Source organism: Oreochromis niloticus, linkage group LG5 (genome assembly GCF_001858045.2).
Source record: "Oreochromis niloticus isolate F11D_XX linkage group LG5, O_niloticus_UMD_NMBU, whole genome shotgun sequence".
Classification (NCBI taxonomy): Eukaryota; Metazoa; Chordata; class Actinopteri; order Cichliformes; family Cichlidae; genus Oreochromis; species Oreochromis niloticus.
In genome coordinates this window covers 15,127,345-15,140,293 of record NC_031970.2, presented here as the reverse complement: position 1 = coordinate 15,140,293, position 12,949 = coordinate 15,127,345, and positions in this window count along the sequence as shown.

Sequence of the window (12,949 nt, the reverse complement as noted above, 5' to 3'; positions counted from 1 at the left end):
AGAAATAAGTGATGCACGCAAAAAGTCTTGGGTAAATGCACGGGGTGAGAAAAAGAGGGAATTGAGAAGAAGAGTTAAGGGCTTCATGGGAAGACCCTCTGCAGTCAGAGTCTACGTCAGCACACATCTGATTATGGATGTGACAGTTTTGACAACAGGAACTCAAACTCAGAGTAGAAGCTGGTTTAACAGGAGACGGGCCTGAAAACTAAAGGCTCCATCTCCCATTGCGCTTATGGAAACAATTCAGGACTGTATGTAGGGAAAATGATTTTCAGCTTATCGTGCGAGATCAATCAATTGGAGACCAGAACAACAAACGACGGAGGCACCAGACAAGTGCAATCAAACGATGAGTTTATTAACACAGGAGAGGAACCATCAGCATATGTCTTCCTCTGACAAAAATACATTGAATGCTGGTTTTATAGCATAGAAAATTAACGCCCACACATACACGTCAATACAGGTCAAAAATACATTGTTTACAGACATGAGTACATCTCGTACATCTTAATAACTATAAACAGTCATATAACTTCTCTTTTCTATAACACCTGCCTTTTAAGGTAATAAACTTCAAGCTTCAGGGTCTCTAAGGGCTAATAATGGACCCTCGTCATCAATCACTAAGTAGACAGAATTGGCGCAGGTCTCAAAGAAAAGCAGAAGACACTTGGGCCTTCGCTCAGGCCTGCTACTAGATTTAATGTGTATTGTAAGCATGCATGCAATTAACCTGCTATGTTTTCATCTTCCCTCAGCATGTATCACCTGGACACTCTCACCAGTGAAGCTTAAAACCCTCTTGGATGGAACATCAACTCTAAACAAGCACAGATATGCAATGTGTATAAACTGAACTCAACCTGTGAATAGAAAGGTCAATGTGATAACAAACATATTCAATGCAATATGAACCCTATAAGAAATATTACTGATAAAATAATGCTGTAAGACATGTTATTAATGCATTTATCATAAGGCAGATTATATGATAGCAATAAAAGAATCTCTGAATCCCAACAATCTCAATTCTGGATTTGACAGGGAGCCACTGAGGAGCAGTTAATATAGGGGAAATGTTCACGTCTTTCTGGTCCTTGTTAGTGCTCTCTGTTTTTTGGATCTACTGAAGGTTTTCCAAGGAGAACAACTTGATCAAAATTACAGCACAGTAGACAGAATCACTTGTCTGTAACGACATACTAATCATTTTAACAATACATCGAAGACTAAGTCTAATATAATTGTTTAATGTGCTAGTTAAAGGACATATCCTGATCAACACACTGACTCCAAGGTTCCTCACAATAGTGCTGGAGGCCAGTTCAATGCCTATTAAAGCATATTTCTGAGATTTTGGGGGCAAATGCAATGACTTCATTTTGCTTTGTCTAAGTCTAAGCTTTGGTATGCCATCATCTTGAACCAAGTGTTGCAGATTAAGCACTATGTTATAATAACTTCACAAACTATAGAAACAGATATAATGTTTAACTTCTTGTCTTAAACCAAATATCCACTTATACAACTCACAGGAGAAACACTGTTTATTCAGGGAAGGGAAGGTGCACAGATGCATACTATTACGGTGGTCAGGATCTAGCACTAAAATGAAAGCACAATACATAAATGATAGTCTATACCAGGGGTCTCCAACTCCAGGCCTCGAGGGCCGGCGTCCTGCAGGTTTTAGATATCACCCTGGGTCAACACACCTGAATCAAATGATTAGTTCATTACCAGCCTCTGGAGAACTACAAGACATGTTGAGGAGGTAATTTAGCCATTTGAATCAGCTGTGTTGGATCAAGGACACATCTAAAACCTGCAGGTCACCGGCCCTCGAGGCCTGGAGTTGGAGACCCCTGGTCCAGATGGTACAGAAGGGTTTTGTAGAAATGTTGTAGAAAATGAACAACACGGTTTATATTTACAGCACATTTTATAGATTGATTGGCCCCACTTGATATTTGACTGGTGCTCTTTTAATATCACCATGTAGCATCTTTGTCTTAAGCAATGCTTAGAAAGCAGAAACCAGGAAATCATCAATTTTAAAAATTTTATTTAACAATATCATGACATTTTCATTACTGTATAGAGGGATTGGGGGTGAGTTATCCATATAGTCAAACTTTTAACTTACACACCACTTTCTTGCACTTAATTCTTTATCAATACCTGGTTGACCAGTAACCAAATTCATATAGTAGTATATAAAAATCAGCAATGTGAAAAGTGACTTGCTATAAACAGTTTGAAAATCTATAACACTGAACATTTATTTGGTATTTACTTATGTTAAAGTAATGACTTTTTCTAACTACCCACAAGAATGTTGGAAATCAGCATAAAGGCTTGTGCTAAATGCTAAAATGTGCTAAACAACTATTTGTCAAACCACCATTTTTGGTCCAGTAACATTCATCACTGTGTTTTTCTCTGGGTGTTTTTCCATAAGCTGAAAAGCCCAGAACAACCTCAGTGTGAGTCATTACACATCAGAGGCACAGTAATGCCTGAAAAATTAAGAATAAAATGATGGTCAGCTTTTTTTGGTGCTATTCGGTGCATGTTTGATATTTTCCTTTCGCTGTGGGGGGAAATGAACCAGCTTCGTACGACAACCATGAGTCAATGAAGCTGTCTGTTCATCAAGGGAAGTATAGTCATTTTTAAAACTGTCTGCATCTAGCTAGCAGAGGAAATCGGTAAAGGAAGTTCATCAGTCATCCTGTCCAAAATCCCTTTGGTCCACTTTGTAGCCTGTTACCCTGTGTGATTGCTGTTGAGACTGGACAAAAATGACAGGATACCCAAAGGAGGAAAGGTCCTCCTGCCCATCTAACGTTCACACCAATTACCCGTTGCACCTTTTGTTTGGCTGCGTTAGATGCATATCGTGTTTTTTAACTAGAACATTGTCTTTTATGAACATTGGCAAGAGGACTTTCCTGAACTTTCAGGAAAGGGGAAGTCTGTGCACAATCATTTTGTTTCTTATTATTTTATTCACGAGAAAAAACAAATAGCCAGTGGAAAGTGAAAGAAAGCTAAACAATAAAACACAGAAAACCCCAACAATCAGACGACCCTCTGTTGGAAAGGACTTGGTGACAATATAATGGAAAACTCCCTTTTACCAGGAAAAAACCTCCAGCAGAACCAACATCAGGGAGAGGCAGCCATCTGCCAGGACAAAAGGACACACTGTGGGAGAGAGCCAGAGATTAATAAGAACTAATAATAATTAAATGCAAAATGGTTTCTAAACACAAGTATGTAAAGAAAAAATGCATCACTGGAAGCTTCCAGCAGTCTGGCCTATTGCAGTGTAAGGTTCAGCATCAGCTGATCCAGCCCAAACTGTTTGCTTCATCAAAAAGGAAAGTTTTAAGGCTAAAGGTTCCACAGAAGAAGAAGAGGACTCAAAGATGAAGGCTCTGCCTCCTAATCTACAACTATTCATTCATATCTCCTGTTGTTGAGCTAATGAGCCAAATTACAGGAGACCACATTATGACAATCCAGAGGACCACAGAAGTAAGTTCACTATGCAACACCATTGCTTTTTACTTGGAAGTTACTTTTGACTTTGCAATCTTGCATCTACATTTACTGTGAACAGAAGGAAAGAATCATGCTAGATTACAGTTAAAATACAGACTTACATCCTTATTGAGGATCACATCTTTTAATAGCCAGCATAAATGAGAGGAATTAACAGGGCTGGAATAATCCAGAGAACGTTCCACCTTTAGTTAATAAATAATTAGGTCCAATAAGCATTTTAATACAAAACAGGCTGCTGTCAAGAAAAATACATTTTCATGGGCTCCAGCCTGGCTCATAGCTGATGCCACAGAGGCAGTTAATGGTCCAGCCAAATAAAACGAATACCAAATATACCAAATATAACAACTAATATAACAACTTTTTTGCTAAAAAAAAAAAAAAAAGAAGGCACAGATGCTGTAAAACAGATAAAACTACAGTTTTTATGACATTTGTATTTAAAAACTTACATCTGTATGACGTGTTAGTACTTGTAAGTTATCTGTTTATGCATCTCACAACAAATAGAAGATGTTTATATTGTCCAGGTTATACATAAAAGTAAATGCAGGTAAAACTGGCCAGTTTTACTGTGGTGCACAGTTTACAGTGACGGGCGTTGCACTGTGGTGATGTTTTGGGGTAATTTTCTGATCACACCTCCAGTGACTTTTTAGCTTCATTTAGCATATTTAGCACATCAGCAGGTAGTTTGATTTCAGTAAACAACAATGCTGTAACAGTACCAGTGCTTTCTGCATTCTGGGAAGTTAATAGAAAGCCAAACTTAAAGCTTGTTGTGTTCTACAATGGTTTTCAAACACCCAGTGTAAACCTGGCTGAACTGCCTGAAAGGAGTTTTGTTTTTTTTGTTTTTTTAATTTGCCTCTTAAATGCTCTGACTGTTGTTCAACAACATTAAATGACTGTATTTAAAATTGTTAGGTGTATCCTAGACATGCTAAGAAATATTCAATTTGCAGCTCAGTTTTAGCCTTAATGTCTAGACACTTGTGAATCACCATATCAGTGCTTTGCACTGAGGGAATTCACCACCTGCTGAAACAAGTAGATGCGGTTTAGATTGAATGTGTAGTAACTTGGCAATTGTGTAATAAGAGATAATCCCATTGATTATAGATTATTTGTAATTCATCAGAGTTTTCTTTTCTGTGTAACAAACTGAGCTCTGCTCTGTCCATTTTCATTCCTGGTTTCCAGACAGAACATCTGGTCACCAGAACCACTGACTACGCCTTTTCATTTTTCTACCAACAAACCACTGTGAGAGGTTTTTCCTGTGTGTGTGTGTGTGTGTGTGTGTCCCAAATCCCAAAGCTAACATCCGAAGCTAGTAGATCCCAGCTGATAGTGCAGCGGCTCGCTCTGATGGCATCATAATCCAGAGACAGGAAGTCGGTGGATGAGTGTGTGGAAACATACACACACAGCTGACAAAGAGAGAAAGTATGGACTTGATGTGCTTTTAAATCTCAAAGAATCACTGGTGTTCATCAGGGTTGATGGTTTTATGTCATTCAAAGCTTTATACTAAAATACACACACACACAAGAAAAAAAAAAACCCTTACAGCCCTGCTGTTTAATCTAAAAGTACAAGCTGTACTGTACTAACAAAAATATAACCATAGGGAATTGTACCGAACAGCTCTACACCGCTTTTGGCATGTTTGGCTTTTCATAACCTACAATTACTAGCTGAACTGGCACATGGGAGGACTTTGCTCTCAGGGCTTTCTGCCTGTCAGACTTTTTAAGAGATTTTTAATAGCGCTGAATGTGTCCATTCAAACTCGAACAAAGATTATTTTCCTGAATCAAATCAAGTAGTTTTGATACCTAACCCTAACTGTGACTGAAAACTGAAAATATAAATGGAAAAAAGAAGCTTTTAACCAGAAAGCCTTAAAAGCAAAATTCTTCTAACAGCAATAAAGGTTGCTATTGATTTCACTGAAGCCTTTGTTGCCCAGAGATTGAATCCTGGACATTATTGCAATTCCTTGAATATTCCTTTAATGCCATCATTGGGTCAAAATGAAAATTTATTAGCTTTTATGACCAAATACTTATTAAAATCATTAAAATCAGATGTATTTTTTAGTGTCTAGCTCAAACTAGAAGGAGATTGCATATTAAGTAAGCTATTACAGCACTTGAAATGTTTGTTTAGCATTTTGTAATTTTTTTATTTCCTTAATCCCAGTAAAATGAGCTATCCATACATTACCCGGCACAAAAAATTAATTTAAAATTACTGTCACATTCAGGAAATATGTCAGCTGCACTGTGCAAATGTTGGTGAATCAAAACAAATCATAATTAAGAAGGTTGTGCAGTCTGCATCGTATCTACCTACCTGTCACACCCCCATTTCACAACATGAGGAAACAGCTTTACCTGGAGGTGAATCGGAGAAAGCGGTGAAGGTGTTTTGAAAAAGAAACCTGCAGCACTACACCAAATAAAGCAGGACAAAATCTCTTTTTTTGTCACAGTACAATATAAGCCACACTCCACTTTTCCAGATTTTACTGGAAATGTGTTCCTGTAATAGCTTATAAAAACAGAGTGCGCTACATGTACATGGAAGTGTTGAAGTATAGTGACCACAGCACACGAACTCTTCCAGGAATTTTGTCCGCTTTATTACTGATGCAGTCAAACTTGATAATCACAGTCTAAAGATCACAGACAAACCTCCCCAAAGATGGTTAATCATGATAGATAGCGTAGGAAAACGGTGGGAAAAAGAGAGAAAATCTAAGGGTAAGCAAGAGCAGAAGTGGGAGATGTTCTACAGTAACATTTAATCTTATCACATTTGTTTATAAAGTCCTTCCAGTGCATGCGTCAGTTTTCTGGAAGCTGCGAGGATGGGAAATGGGCAGGGGGAAAAAAGAGAAAACTATTCCTTTTCATTCCACACAGGGTGGGAGACATAATGGTTTAATGGTAGTGAAGGAATGAGATCATTTCTAGAATAACAGCGACTGAGAACAGTTTGACTTTTTTCTCCTTCTTCTTCTTTTCTTTTCTTTTTTTTTTTTTTACAAAACAATCATACTCTGTTTCAACCAATTTCTGTGTTTCTATTCTTTACACCCTTGACTGTTACAAAACATTCCGTACAATTCCAGATCTGGGAAATGTTTACTGAATCGTATCTGAGGTGTTTTCAATAATCCGAGGGCTAAAGGAAATGAAAATGTTACCAGGTGGGCCGGTGTGTTTGCTGTGTGGACCCAAAAGCAGACACAGGAGAGAGGTAAAGAGGGAAATGGAATCACCTGGGGAAACACAGCTGGTGCAAATGAACATGATGCCAGAGGGGAAGCAAAACTAAACACACTGAACATGGAAACACAAGACTTTCAAAATAAAGCAGGAAACACAGAGAGACGTAAAACGGGACACACATGGGAAGGGGGAATGGGCAACGCCAAAATAATAAACAACACGAAGCTAAACTGATTCCCACACACCTAACCTTACCAAAATAAGAGCCAAAAATAAAGACAGAGTCTGACCTCCTTAACTTACTTAAAAACAGGAGAAAACGGGCGATCAAAAGAAACGGCAGCTCAGCCCTACCCACTCCACTTCCTCAACTGTCACCAAATGACAGCAGCCAGAGGTGTACTGCCTGGATGTTGGGAGAAACGCAAGAACCTCTCTCGCCACGGCGCTCCAGCCTCCATTTAATGGGCGGGTCCTCCAGCTGGAACCAGTCACTCCAAAGTTGTATATCCATGCGCCAATCGCAGCAGGGCCCCGGCACAGCTGAATTAACATAACCAGATGCATTGAATGCACAAAATAAAGACATACAATGCAGGTTCGTAACATGGGCATACATGGCATGGCTCTGGTCTGGGAGCTCCTTGTCATTGTATGTGTATATGTGGGAAGCTGGAAGTGGTGAAGGCAGCAGGAAAACCCCGGCACGGAGGAAATCAGGCATCACTGACAACAGATCATACTTTAATTAGGTATGATGAAAGGGTGAGCTGGGGTGGAAGCGGGTTGCAAAGCATCTTGCAGATGCACAGCAGCTGTAGGCAGGCTAAAGCTGCTTTCTTTCTTTCTTTCCATTACCACAATAAGGCCATGCTGCTTGAAATATACTATTTTATGTTACACATCTCTTATTCCTGCAATGTCAAGTGTGTCATATTTTATACATGAGGTTTTTAGACCTGTACATCATAATTTTCCATTAAAAAAACCTGAATAAATTGCACAATATATTCTTAAGCAATACACAAAACAGCCAGTTTTAGAAAAAATGATGTAAATCAAAACTCTATGCATCTATCCATCTATCCAGGGTCATGGGGGGGCTGGAGCTTATTCCAGCAACGATAGTGTGAGAGACGTACACTATGGTTCAGGCTTTACAGTGTTAAAGTTGGATTTTTTCTTTTTCTCATCTTTGCTGCTTAATCCCACAGACGGAAAACTAGCAGAAAAGGTTTCAATTTTTAATCAGTTCCAGCCCCCACAGTTTGGGCGCTGCACACATCTGGCATTTCCAAAGCCACAAAATATCCTAAACACACGCAAACTCTGTCTGACCTTTTGTCTCTGTGTGTGAAGATGAGCAAAAAACGATAATGATAATTTAAGGTTATCGTAAAATGTGTCTGTGTGCTTGTGCGATAGTGTGTGTGCGAGGGTTTACAGCATGTGAATTCACAGCCACAGAAGGGTGTGTGCTGAAGGGTGGGACACCGCATGAGGTACTGCGCGCGTAGGTGTTTAATTAAGAAGATTTGTTGTAATCTGTTCTCAGACTTCACAAATAATAAATCACACATGAGCAAGAAAGACGAGTTGGGTAAGAGTTAGTTTGTTCCCTCAGTGACTTCATCCACACTGAAAAGCTGTGAAAAAGTGCAGAGATGAACACAAACGTTTCTACAGTGTCATAACAGTTTATTTGGCCTGTTTAATTTCAGTATTGGGACATAAATGAGTTTGCAGGAAACTCATAACATTACCCAACACATCAGAGTGTATGAAAATTTCACTCTTTCCTCATGAGATCCAGACAGATGTAGGATATATGCCAGATCTGTTACTTCAACTCAAATTGCAGATGAGATGCAGATGAGGAGTTGCAGCGTGATAACGGCCGAGTTCAACCCTTCAGCTGCACTGAAAAACAACAACAATACCATGCACACATGGTAGTTTTTTTGTTTGTTTGTCTTTTGGGGGAAAATTGCAAAAGTAAACAGCTACATTAATACATATTTTAAGAGGTCATGTGATTGGCTTAGATTATCTCTGAGCTGGCAGGATTAATCTGAAAGTTACTGACAAAGTGATTCAGATCCACATGTGGATGCAGGACTTTTTGAAGGACTCTTTACTGTTGAAAGTGTATATTTTGTGTTGTATCTTCAACATACATAAAAATGTTTTTACTCATTACATACGGGGGCGGGGGCAAATTAAACAACATGGCAAAGGAGCATTCTGCAAAAGTCTAAATCTCTGCTGTAGGGCTGAAGCCCACTTTTTCAAAGATATTCCCTCATTTGGTGTTTTGATGATGCTGGTCTGGATGCTAAAATAGGACGCTCCTACTTGAACAATTTAGTAATCCCTTGTGTCTGGTGGATCGGGCTTTTGAATTCATGGAAGAGACCACTCCTGCCAGAGTACTTAAAGTAAATCACAGATGCATTGGGGCATCACAGGGTTAAAGCACAACAAAAAGTGACCAAAGGTTAGTCTTTTCAATAAAGAAATTATGACTGTGGGTCATCTGACAACATCTGACCAGTGGTAAATAAACTGGCCCTTAAATATCACCTTTTTTACTAACAATCTCATTCACAGAATTACACACAGATTCATACAATGCTGTTATCTGTACTTAAGCACTTGGATCTAGCATTCACACACACAGACCCTTAGGGAAACTCGAGATTCTAGTATCTAGTATCTTGCCCAAGGAAACTTTGACACATGGACAGGAGGAGCTGGGGATCAATCCATCAACCTTCAGATTAGCAGACAACCTGCTCGACTACCTGAGCCACAGCCAAAACCTGCAAATCACCCACTATAAAAACACCCTGAACCCCAGGCCAGCCATAAACTCAACCTAACATAATACATCAAAACCTGAAAATAATCCCTAAACTTATCTTGGTTTCACATCCACGGTGCCACCAGCTGTAAGTGCTCTTAAGCTGCTGATATTTCGCAACTGCACCAGAAGCCGTAGTTAAACCTGACCTCTGAACCCTCTTCAGAAACCAGTCTGACCTGACAGCAGCACTTAATGCAGTGTTAAAAGGTTGTGCTCATTTCACGCATTTTTTACACCAGTGTAGGACTTTCCACACCCAAAAGTCTGAGAGGATCCACTTGGGCACAATGTGATGTAAATTTCACCATCAGGGCAAATGTTGGGCTCAAACCCGCCCTCCAATTTGTTAATTTATTCTGACACATACTACATTACAAGGGCACCAATAACACATGCGCCCTCCAGGCAGACATCAGTGAAACAAACAGCTACTTTTCAGTATAATCCAGGGAGCAGAGATCAGGACAATTCAACCTGAAAACAGAAAACAACGCCTTAAACCTAAGACCCTTCAGGTGTCACATCGTACCTCAATTTAAAGCCAAAGATGGCCTCAGGTTGATGTCTCGACCTCCCAAGACAGAAAGCAGGTAAGCTAGAATAGTAAATATTGTAAGACCATCATCCATCCATTCTCTTCTGATTATCCGATTCACCGTCGCGGGGGAGCTGGACCCTATTGTTCTAAGTATACAGCTCTCGGCTGTCTAGATCAAGGTGGCCCTAAAAATACTATTAAAAACATAATACTTCAAACTGTTAAGCACTAAGCAAGTATTTTAAGGCTGCAGTGTTGTATTTGCATTTGAAAACTTGAAAAAAATAATTAAAAAAACTCTGCAATTTAAAATAAGTTTATCAGTTCATTAAAAACAGCTGAGTTAATTAAGAAACTGCTTTAAATGTTCACAGATCTTCCCCAAAAACACAATCATGGGTAGAAATCTCTTACAACCACATCTGGATGGGAAATGACCCCACATAAAGTCACGACCCAACAGCTGAGGTAGGGCTTTATGAACCTGAATATGCATTTTTGTTTCCTCCGGGGCTCATTAGTGACATGTGACTGAGTTCATATCACTCACAGAGCACTATGACCCAGACACAGTTACATTTCCAATATCCAACTACTGTCTGTGGACTGTAACACTGAACTGCTCAGCCTTGCGTGGCTCTGACACACTCTCACACACACAGGAAGTTACTCAAGCAAGCTGTAATTTCATTCAGATGCTCCATCGCTCTGTGTGTGTGTGTGTATGTGTGTGTGTGGACAGTTGAAACAAGTGGACAGGTTCAAGTATATGGTCGCCATCTAGTGGCTGATGTAACTACTGCCAATTAAGAAATAAGAAGGAATGTATTTAATATTTTATTATGTACAGAGGGAAAAATAATAACTCAGCAGGACAATTAAAGTCAATAGCTTGTCTTTGAATCAGTAACCTCCCTTTATCCCAGCTCTGCTATGATAAAGGGAAGCCAAATATAAGATGCTCAAATCTCAGGAGTAGTAACTGAGTGTTTTAGTGTTGTGTGACTTGAGCATCTTCCAGGCTTTTGCCTTACTCTGGGGTCAAAATGTTATAATTAAGAAAAAAATGTAAAAAATAATCAAATAAAACAAAACAAATCAATGTATACAGGCCATATGTTAATCTCTTAAACATAAATAAATAAATAAGGAGGTCAGTCTATGTACAAGCAAAGCCTACCCACCAAATGTTCAGGCTCCAGACTGCTCTAAGGACTCAGTTTCAGATATTTAGTTCTGCTCATCTCCCTGTATGATGTCTTTGACAGCCAATCAGTTGAAAGCCAGATTAAAGGGAGAGGGAGGTAAAACAGTTTGTTTCAGAGGACAATCTGAGAAAATGCACCACAGATGGTATGAAAGATGGATGTAGCCCCATCACCTACTGGTTTCACAGGTTCTGGTTTAAATCCTTTGAAATTTTTGCATGTCCAGTTGGAAATCTCTGACTCCTTGCAGCCTGTCACGGGGCTAATGCAGGGATTCAGAGATTTCCAACTGGACATGCAAACAGTTCGATGCGACAAGTGATTACCCATTGAGTGTGATTTTTCATAGCACAGATAATCCTCCATTTTTTAAACATAGTATGACAGAGGTTTACATAACAGGCTTAATTTCTCATTCAGGGTGAGCTAAAATGAGTGACTGAGCCCATAAACAAACAGAGGTCAAGACAAAGATCCACTTTCCCATAGACTTCTATAGGACAGGAAGTCTTTTTGGAACCACAGCTATCACCATCTGGTGGCTTTCAGATAGGATGCAAGTTTTAGACACTTCTGCACTGGTTTAATTTTTCGGACATGGAAGCTGTGTCCATGTTTGTCTTTAGGATCTCCACACAAGAACACCAAGACACAAGATAAATAAGGATTATTTTGAACTGTTAACCATGTAAGGCTACTCTAGAGTCCAAGAACAAAACCATGGAGCTGGAAATAAGTAAAATAGGTCTCTTTGAAAGGTCCAAATTCTGCTTCTGGTTTGATCTGATTAATTGTACAGACTGTACTAAGATTACATTACAATATTAAAACCAGCACAGTGTTGCAGTGTTGGCACCTTCCCCTCTCTCTAGGCTTTCCGGCTTCCTCCCACAGTCCACGCATGTTAGGTCTAAATTGGCTGTGGACGTGGGGGTGTGTGGTATAGGGAGTACCCTGCCTCTAGCATCAACTCTATCCCTCCACTCGGATAAGAGGTTAGGAAAACGGATGGATGGATGGAATAAAAAAACAACCCACACACAGTGGAAGCTGGTGTATTCAACATTTATTGTCTGTCATTTTAAAAACTGTTTGAGGACAATCAAAATATAAATACATTTCTCTCTGTCACTCTCCCTCTCTCACACATACACACACACACACACACACACACACACACGACCCCTGCCCCTGATTATGATGTTAAAAGGTGCAACAAAACAACCATCAACAACTGAGAACAACCGGGATCTTTCAAAATCAACCGGATTTCAGAAGCTTTTACACATAGAGAGATCCTTAGAGTATACAGTCATAACAAGCAGGACCCACCGCACTGACATGAGCTTCAGTCACAGATTCACACCATGTTTTGCCGTCCTCCTAAGACCATCATGACTCAATACATGGAACAGTTAAAACAGAAGGTGGGTATAACTTGAACCATATTTGAGAACAAGCTTAAACTCGAACAGTTTGATAAGATTTGATCAAGTAAGAACTGTGAAGAAGTCAT